Genomic DNA, 10,446 nt, shown 5'->3' with positions numbered 1-10,446 from the left:
CCACAAATAAGCACCACAATTTCAAGGGTTTGAGGAGAATTTTGCCATCCATCCATCCCATCTCATCCACCCATCCCACTCCATCCCGTCTATCCCATTTCATGAGACAAGGTGGGGGAGGTAGGTCTTCTTGTAAGCTCAAAAGCTTGTCTCTCTCAACTACAGAAGTTGCTCCAATGAAAGGTATTACCTCACCCACCTTGTCTCTCTAATATCTTGGGACCAACACGGCTACAACATCACTGCATATCCCATTTAATCTCATCTATCCTTCCCCTCACCCTCAGCCTATCCAGCAATTCATCCATCCATCTGTTCCACCCCATGTCATTTCATCCACCCATCCCTTCCCAGTCCAGCTGATCATTCCATTTGATCTCATCTGTCCATCCATCCATCCTACCTATTCACCCCATCCACCCTGCCATTCTTTCTTTCTTTTTCTTTTTCTTCACTGCAGGCTGCTTCAGCTTTGTTGCTATTCTGGTGCTTCCTCTAGCTTTGCGGTGTAGGGCAAAATCTCCTTTGTTCTGGGGCTGCCAGACCCTCTTTGCGTTGGTAAACAGCTGAAGGATGTGGCAGAGAGTGAATTTTCCACTAAGGCTGGTTTGAACTGGTCCCGTCAAGGTAGGTCTCCCTCGTTTACCCTCCACATCGCCTCTTCCCATCCCCCTCCGCTCCCGCCCTGCAGAGCAACCCCAGTGAGTGTCAGTGCTTCAAAACAGCTTGACGGGGAGAAGGGTCTAAGCAAGAGGAAATGAACTCCTCTCCCAGCACACGCAACAGGGGGATGGTACCACCGGGGACGGAAATGGAAACCCACAGATGGCGCTGATAAAAGAGCTGAGGGCATGGAGAGGGGAGATCCATATCAGGGCTTAGGTTTCCAGTGGAAACAGCTCCCTTGGCCTGCTGCACTGTGATGTATTCTGCTGGGTGTGTAGTGTCATGTGCTCAGATGCCATGGTGATGGGGCTGGTGGAGAATCCTGGACAGAGAGCGAGCTGGTCACTGATTCTAATGCACTGCATGGTACTTTGCTGTATTGCACTTGACTGCAGTGCACTAACATGCACCGCCTTAAGGCGAATATGGTGTTGCTATCAAGGGGCTTTGTGTGCCACCTGTCATAGTTAAGGCTGCAGAACAGTTTCCATTCTAACCCCTGATTAATCCTAACTACTCCTGTACAGTAGATGTCTTCAGTGAGAGCCCCACAGGTGTCAAGGGGCGTTAACTTATATGCTTATAAAGGGAGCAGCAAGTGACACCGTCCCCCCTAATAGCAGGGAACAGAGAAAGATAGAACATGATCCACTATCTGGAAGGTGAAGCTAGACAAATTCAGATTGCGATTAAGGAATTCATTTTAAAGTGAGAGTAATTAGCCACTGGAACAATTCGCTAAGGGTCGGGGTGGATTCTCCATCACTGACAATTTGTAAATGAAAATTGGATGTTTGTCTATAAGATCTGCTCTAGGGATTATTTTGGGGGAATGTCTGTGTTATACGGGAGGTCAGCGCAGCGGGGTGGGATAAGGCAGGCTGCCTGCCTGTCCTAGCACCGTGCTGTGCATGCCCTGGAAGCAGCCAGCAGGTCTGGTTCCTAGGCAGGGGGGTCAGGAGGCTCCACGTGCTGCTCTTGCCCACAGGCATCCTAACCCTACACAATGTGAGAACTAGTCTGTGATCCTGGAAATACAGGCCATGCTCTAATGTGGCAGATGCATGTGAGGAGAGGTGGGGGTGGTCAGAGTTAAGGTTACACACTGAACCTTCATGTTGGTATAGCTTTGCCATGTAATGCAGTTTTCTGTACTGGATCCTGTATTACAGGGTACTGTCTTGTAGATCAGTGCGTTTGATGGTATATATGGGAAAACATATTCACCCTCTGCCCTGGATTAGAACACTAGAATGTGGTGCAATAGAACACATTACTGTGCAACATAACTTTTCAGTTCATTGGCTTGCACTATGCTGCAGTGTATTGCGATGCTTTTGATCATAATCCATTATAATGCAGTACACTAGGTGCTTTTAACGTGTATTGTGGCAGGCTGTAGTGCACTGCATTGTATTGCAGTTCTGCTTGCTTCCCCGGCTAGTAAAGTTTGGAAAGGAATGAGATTAGGTTTCTACATGTGGACTGGAAGGATTTTAAACAGCATGGCTACAAGCAAAGGGCTGAGGCTGCACTGACATATTTCTTACAGCCTCTGCAAGTATCAGTTCAACTGCTGGCCTTTTTGCCATGTCCTTCAATCCTGCTTGGGGCAGATAGACACCATGGGGTTAAAGCACCAACGGATAGGGGAGGGGAACGGAGCTCACACCTGGCAGAACAGCAGTGATAGGAGGTTAAGGGTACAATGCCAATCTAGGCTCAGCCTTAGGGTGTGAAAGCAGAAAAGGGATGTTGCTTTTTCTTAGCTTGGCCTGTAGATGGCAGGAACAGCTGAGGGAATTTCTGACTTTCATGCTTCTTCTGAGAGGCCTTGATCCTATCCCTTTGAAGTTGATTGGATAGACTCCCACTGAGTTCAATGGGCTTTAGATCAGCCCCTAAGTTGCTAACTCCAGAAATGTGCAGCGAGATCACCTAGGAGCTGGGGAGGAGGGGACCCCTCCAGGGCAGGGTTAGTTCTGTAGACTCATGGTAGAGCCAGAGCAATGCCAACCAGGGGGTTAACCCTTTGAAGTGTTGAGTGCCCTCAATTCCCATGGGTCCCAGAGAGAGATGAGAGGGCTCAGCAGCCCACGCACCTTGCTTGTTTGGACCCTGGAGGTGCTAAGATGATCCATCCGCTGATCAACATGAGAGTCTGGGTCTCCTTATTGTCCCTAGTCAGGCACAGAATCGACCAAGCTTCTGCATGGCACAGCACAGCACAGCACAGCACACGATTATACACGCTGGCCGGCGGGCGACAGTGAAAGGGGAAACCGCATCCTGTGACGGTTACACAATGACTGGGGAGAGGGGGGGGCTTTGTGTGTCTATGTGGAGGGGGATAGAGACAAGGTAAAAACCAGCAGTGCACATTTCATTGTCTCCTAAATGTTCAGTGCATCGCTGGTAAAGGTGACTCTGCTCTCTGATAACCTATGTTTTCCCCTGTAATACTGCACCTATGCTTTGCATTTAATAAAGGGAAAGGCTAGAAATGGATCTGTGTGTTGGCAACGAGTCCTTGTTTGTTGAATTGGGACCCATCTTCTGGTTCCTTGTCATTTAACACTCATTTTGGTATTTCATTTCCGTGGGGTGAGGGGGATGGAATTTGAGGAAAAAGAAAACCATGGTTAAATGCTTGGGAACAACCTGAGTGCTATCAATCAATTTAGTAACAGTCCACCATGAACAAAGTCCTTCTGTCCTTAACCATGGTATTCTTAACTCAGGCAACCTTTGCTGTGCACATCCTAGGCCAGATCTCTGGTGATGGCTGAGCTATGCACAGCACTATTGGGTGGAGGGATAAGAAAAGGTGGCTCTAAGCCATCTTTCCGCTCCAGTGATCCTGGGACCAGCTGCTGGTTGTGGGGGGTTGTTTAAGCCCCTTGTGTAGCTTGGAGCAGCATAAGGGCTGCTCTAAATGACATCAGTAAGCAGGGCTGTCCCTATGGGGCTGCGGGGCCCAGGATATAGGCGCTGAGGTTCTATCTGCTGAGGGGTGCTCCCCCTGGCTCCACCCAGGCCTTGCCCCCCTTCCATGCCTTCCCCCAAGTCTCCACCCCTGCCATGCCTCTTCCCACCAAGTTCCACCCCCTCCCTCGAGTGGACTGTGCCCTTGCTCATCTCCCACCCCTAGCACCTCCAGTTGCCACAAAACAGCTGATTGGTGGTAGGCGCTGGGAGGGAGAGGAGGTGCTGATTGATGGGTCCCGCAGGCGGGCAGGAGGCACTAGGAGGAAGGGGAGGCTGGTAGAGAGGCTCCTCCTCAGTCTCCCCCCTCACCTGCCTGTCTCCCACCTCACCTCCCTGCCCACCTCCTTACAAAGCACGGGCCCCCACAAAGCATGGGGCCCAGGGCTGTTGCCCTGATTTGCCATACCCTAGGGACGGCTCTGCCAGTAAAAATGGTCCTCTACAGAGGCTACTGGTCCTACTGTCTCCTATTGCTATCAAGACCGCTCCGTACCTCTAACATGGGGATCAGGTGGAGAGGAGCTGGCATGGTTGATACTTTGCCACCTGGGGTTTTCCTTATAGTACATGTATCCCTAGCTCCTCCTTTAAGGCAGTTTCTGGCTTCTTTGCCTTGTCTGAGCAGCGCAAAGGGCCAGCAATCTGGCTCATAGCATTCCAAACAGCTTTGGATAATGGTGCCACCATAAACCAAAAATGTCCAATAGGAGTAGTGAGGTTATTTCACTTCTGTAGCTGGCACTGTCCAACTGTTGCTGGAATAATGGATCCAGTTCTGGTGCCCACAATTCAAGACAGATATTGATAAATTGGAGAAGGTGCAGAGACAAGCCACAAGGATGATTAAAGAATTAGAAAACCTGTCTTATAGCGATTAAGCTCCTTGAGTCAATCTATTTAGCTTAACAAAGAGTTAAGGAGTGACTTGATTACAGACTACAAGTATCTACATGTGGAACTAATATTTAATAATGGCCTATTCAGTCTAGCAGATAAAAGTATAACATGATCTGATGGCTGGAAGCTGAAGCTGAATAAATTCAAACTGGAAATAAGATGTAAATTTTTAACAATTAGAAATCAACCACTAGAACAATTTAGCAAGGGCTGGGGTGGATTCTCCATCACTGACAATTTTTAAATCAAGGTGGTATGTTTTTCTAACAGATCTGCTCTAGAAATCATTTTGGAGAACTTCTATAGCCTGTGTTATTCAGGAGGTCAGACTAGATTATTACAATGGTCCTTCCTGGCCTTGGAATCTATCAAAAAGAAAAAGTCCCAAGCAGTTCATCTCAGAACTTTAAAGCTGCTGATTTCCTTCCAACTTGGATTGTTTTCCTTTCTCCATGAGATCTCTAAGGCAAGACAAGTTTGAAGCTAGAATAAGTCATTTTTTATTTTTCTAGTAGGAACATCTGGGGAAAGTGAATACCTCCCTTCCTCCCCATCCAATAATTTAATAATAGCACACTATTTTTTCCAATAGCCTCAAAGAAAATGCCGGCCCCAAGGAAATCAGAGTGTGAATGTTTACAAGCAACTCACTGCTTCCTCTGGGGCAGGGGGCACAGGGGAGGGGGAATCCAGCTTCATTGCTGTCCAGCTTCATTTGCATCTATGATATCATCTTACCCATAATTCCACCTGCTGAATATTGTTGTTTTTGTTGGAATTCGTCTAGGGTTTGATGTGTAAATGTGATAATACATTAGTATCAGTATTGTGCTCTTACCTTCTCCCTGCTTGTCGGTATCTCTTGCAGGCTGCAGGCTCCTGCCCTGGAGCTGTCTCCTCACACAGCTTCTTCCCAACCAGCTGCTGAGGAGTATCTTCAAGTCCACTCCCAGCCTCTCCAGCAGCTGGGCTGCACTTCATGCAGATATGAGCTCTCTCCTTAGATCATAAAGTCCCTCCAACCCTCCTGCTAGAGCTGGATTCTCACTGAGGCCAGATGCAAGCCCTCAGCCAGCTTCTCCTCCAGCTGGCCCTTTCATTGGCCCTTTCCCCTTCAGGCTTGTGAGGTCCAGCACACCACCCATCTCCTGCCAGTGTCTCCCCTGCTGTATAAGGGAAGAGGCAGCATACATGTTGGTCCCTTTCCCAAAGCTCATTCCAATTGGCTGGGAGAGAGGGGTGCTATGCCCCTCCCACTCTGAAAGGTCCTGGACCCTTAAAGAAATAGTAACAGGATTTCCTGCTAAAAGGGGTGCCACCTGGCCAGTTTTTGACCAGCTTGGATGTTTTTTAACTGCTTTGATGGTTTCTGGTTGTGAGAGAATGTATCCCTGTGTCCCCACCCTACACACTATTGTAACAATATTCGTACAAAGTATGCCTTATGAGGTATCATTTGAAAACTCACAATTTGCTGGTGATTATTGTCCTCATAAAATGTATAGGGCAACATTGTACATGAAGTTATAGTATTCCACTTGATGATGCTCTTAACACGTTCCAAACTGAGATTGGCAAACAAGCCTGTCTCAAACAGTGTGCTCTGCTTAATTTGTATTTAAGCAGTACACAGAATAATCAAGCAGGAAGGGAAACAAGATGCTCCAACAGGTGAGGAAAAGCAGCAGGGAACATCCTTCCCTATAGACTCTTTGTCTCCTGAAACTCAGCTGGAAATGTTTTTTAAAACTCGACAGACACTATAAAAAGGAGGAACAAACACCTCAAGACATCCCTTATCTCTCTTCCTGTCCATTGCATTCATGGCACGAGAAGTGGCAAAGAAAGCAGCCATTGAATTGAGGAAGGAGTCCTGAGAAGTTCCTAAGAAGTTTGGTCAGTAAGACAGCTCAGAGCATGTGGTAAGAAAACTTTACTTTGAGTTTAACATAATTTGTTGCATTTCATCTTTATTTTTCATGTAACCATTTCTGACTTTGATGCCTGATTACTTATATTCACTTAAAATCTCTCTTTGTAGTTAATAAACTTGTTTTATTGTTTTAGCTAATCCAGTGTGTTTAAACTGAAGTGTTTGGGAAATTCTATTTGCTGTAACAAGATGTAATCTTATATAAACTTGTATTGTCCAGGAGAGGGTTGGGCAGTGCAGGACATACAACTGGGGGGAAATCTAAGACCGGGAATGAGTTAGAGGTCACCCTGCAGTATAACCCAGGCTGGTAAGAGCCAAGGTGTGACTGGTTGGCTGTAGCACACACACAGCCATAGCTGGAGTGACTTGCATGAGGGAGGCTGTTTGTGAGCAGTCCAAGATGGAGGCTACTGCAGTAAAGCATTGTAAAGGGCACTCCAGGCTAGAGGGTAAGTGTAACGCCGCAATTTATTAGTCTGGATTGCATCCTGGTATGTCACACTAGTCAAAAGATATAATGCGCTGGTTTTCTTGCTGAGTGCATGTGGGCATGTGCTCAGTGGTCTTAACCATTGGCTATGCATGTCATGGCTGGGGGCATGCCCTGGCCCAGCCAGCACCTGGGTCTCATTCTGCGTACGCCAGGGCTGCCTAAAGGCCGGGGGGGGGGAAGTGGGGCAATTTGTCCCAGGCCCCACAGGGGCCCCCAGGAGAATATAGTATTCTATAGTATTGCAAATTTTTTTTAGGGAAGGGGCCCCCAAAATTGCTTTGCCCCAGACCCCCTGAATCCTCTGGGCGGCCCATGTGTGCAGCATGCCAGGCCTCTTGGCGTTGGGGATCAGTTGGGAAATGGGCAAGGCTCTCCCTGCTGGCGGAGAGTGTTGTAGAACACAGGGGTTCCTGAGAAGGGATGGTAGGGGGGTTTCCTCAAGGACTGAGTCTGAGACAGGGATGGGTGTAGGGGTTCATGGGCAAGAATGGTCAGACTGCTGGGGGGCAGAGCCTGAGAGGTCAGGCTGGGGAAGTGGGGCAGACCCAGTGGCCAGTTTTTCTGTGCCTCAGAGGCAGCAACCCTGCCTTCCAAACACTACTTTCTCTCTATCAATAGCTCTTAGGTCCTTGTCTACCTTAAACCTCCCAAAATCTTAAAGGACCACTCTCTATCATGGGAGTGGAGCAACCCCTAGGCCCCATTACCCATATCACAAGATGTTTGTCAGCCTTTCTGAGTTTTATTTTTTTAAACTGGCTGACTGTACACTGGAAATGTCGTTTCAACACAAAAAGAGTGAAACAAAACATTTCAACGCATTCAAAAAGAAACTTCCCCAGTCGAAACTTTTCGTTGAATTTGAAGAATAGTTTTGGACCCTGAAAAATGTGTGTTTTTGCTGAAAAAAAGCCTGTAAAAAACCCCACACCCAATTCTAATTGTGTGGCTCATTGTTGCACACACATTGCTGTACTTCATTCTGAATAGGAGAGATTCAGATCCTGCCCACACATCAGCTGAACATACTCAACTGATGGACAGCCCCTTTGGCTGACATTCAGCACAAGTCCTACAAGCGAGAGATGTACTGTACGATATCAGTCTGGCCCCATGTAGACACTCCCCTGGAGCCTGGGCTTTCTCTGCTAGGTGACTTGATTTGCAGTTCTGTTGTGAAGCAATGATGTAAAAACGGTACGTTCATATTGATGAGATCTACGCCCCATGTGGCAGGATAGCCCATGTTTGTTAAAACCCCTTTCTCTGGGTCCCCATGTCACATCATTTATACCTAAGGTGAAGTCTCTTCTTACATTTATTTTGCAGAGGCTCAACATTGAGAGGAAAGGAGATGGGAGTGAGCTCTGCAAACTGGGTTTCTATCTTGCTTGCAAACTTTCCCTGTTCTAGCAGACTTCTAAAGCTGCACATCTGGTAGCCTGGATATTGCCTGTGAAGGGATCATTCTTCCCTGAGGATGCTAAAGCAGCAGATCAAATCAGAGAGCTTAGGAAAGGACTTGAATATTTGGCCTCTTTCTCTCTCTCTCTTTAGGGAGAGTTGGCTATACACCCAGGAGGAGTTCAACTGCTGTAGCTCAAACCACTAGGGAGAAATTAACAAGGCAGAGCTGTAATTACCTGAGTCGGCATCTGGCCACCTCTAAGTAAGAGCTAGCAGATGTTCCCAAGTGGATATCTCTACAATGTGTATAATGATGAGCAGGACTATTTAATCCTTAACTTTGATAAGCCAAGATCTCCCTCTGGCAGAGACAGCATGGCCAACTCCAAGTGTTCAGCACATCATGAGGCAGGCTCCAAAAATAATCACAAGATTGGCTTAAAAATCATGAAATCTAAAAGAAAATCTATTAAATGTTGGCTTCTTTTTCTTTGCCTTCTGCTTTCTGAGCCTGTGGGATTCCTCTAAGGTTTTCCCCACACCAATGAGGGCCAGATACCTACTTTTATTTGTAAAGAAAAGCTGGGACTCTCCCCAAAATCCTGTGTCCACGAGGAGCTTGGAGGAAAACACACATATTGTGAGACTGAGGCTGAAGTCCTGAGAGTTGGTGACGCTAGTGGGACCACCGATGCCTCCATTAGCAGAGAGAAGCTGTGGGATCTGGTGTTTATTCTAAGCTCAGTATTAACCGATGCACTTCAGAATGACCTCATTGGTATTAGTCACTGCTGGATTTGCTGTCAGGCAGGGGGTGATAAGGGAGTTGCTTCTTGGGTGAGCTGAAGGGCCTCTTTTAGGATAACAGTCCCTCCTTTCTGTTACTCCCTACAGGCTATTTTTACAGATCAAGCCCTGTTCCCAATGGGATGTGGATTTAGCCTGGAGTGATTGGATGGCAAACAAGAGCATCTTCCCTGAGGTAGAGCTTACCCAGTCCCAGTCCTGCTCAGACAGGGTGCAGCTCAGGAATGAAAGTTACATTCTGCGACCCCGATCCCTGGTGCAATGATCTAACAGCCCAATGCTAAAGTGACACAGGCCCAGGGGGCTGACCCAGAGTGAATCTGGGAGGAGCTTCAGGGTCTGGTGCAGGGTGAGGATCCTGGGGTATCACAGGCTGACAGGCAGCCTGGCTACAAATTAGGCTTCTCTCTCTCACAAACACACTAAGGGCCAGATCCTCCACTGGTGGCAATTAACACTGCTCATGTGGGGATCTGGCCCCATGGATTCCAATGGAGAGACCCCAGTTTACACTAGCTGGGATCTGGCCTGGAATTTTACTCTGACCCCACAGCCACCATTCTTAAAAGCTTAAATAAAGAGATTCTCCTTCCAGCCCCTCTAGTCAAAGCCTTTTAATCTCACAATGGTGCCACCACATGGGAGAGCGAGGGAACAGCCCTATGCGGCAGACACATGCTGCTCCACTATTTACACAGTGCTTGTGCTCCCAGATCCTGGAAATACATTCATTATTGCCATCCTTCCATGCAGCCCTCCTCTCCCCCCACCCTGCCCCGCCCCCGCTCCAAGACCGAAGGGGAAGGTTCCAGTTCAGGGTCCTAGGTCCATGTTGTAGGGAATCGTTAGCTAAATAAAATGCCCCCTGAGCAAGCCACAGGAGCAGTGTCCCAGGGGGCTGGAGGAACAAGCATAGGGCTAGGAGCTGCAACTGACTCGGTGGGTGGCCTTGATCAAGTTATTTCATTTAGCTGTGCCTCAATTTCCCCATGTGTAGAATGGAGATCGGAATCCTCAGCCACCTGGCAGGGCCGTGGGGAGGATCAATGAGTGACTGTGGGGAAACTTTACAGTTCTGGCCGCTCGGGGTTCCCCAGTGAAAGCATCCCAGGGCCTCTCATTCTCACTCTTACAGCTGCTCAGAAGTCTCCTGTCAGCTTGTTTCTTTTGATGCAAAAAGGGCTTTACCCCAGCAGAGGCCACTTCTGTTGAAAGGTTTTGGGGTTTTGTGGGGGGAAAGATAATGATTCTG

The sequence above is a fragment of the Gopherus flavomarginatus genome, chromosome 5, assembly GCF_025201925.1.
Source record: "Gopherus flavomarginatus isolate rGopFla2 chromosome 5, rGopFla2.mat.asm, whole genome shotgun sequence".
NCBI lineage: Eukaryota > Metazoa > Chordata > Testudines > Testudinidae > Gopherus > Gopherus flavomarginatus.
Note: the sequence above shows the minus strand (reverse complement) of the source record.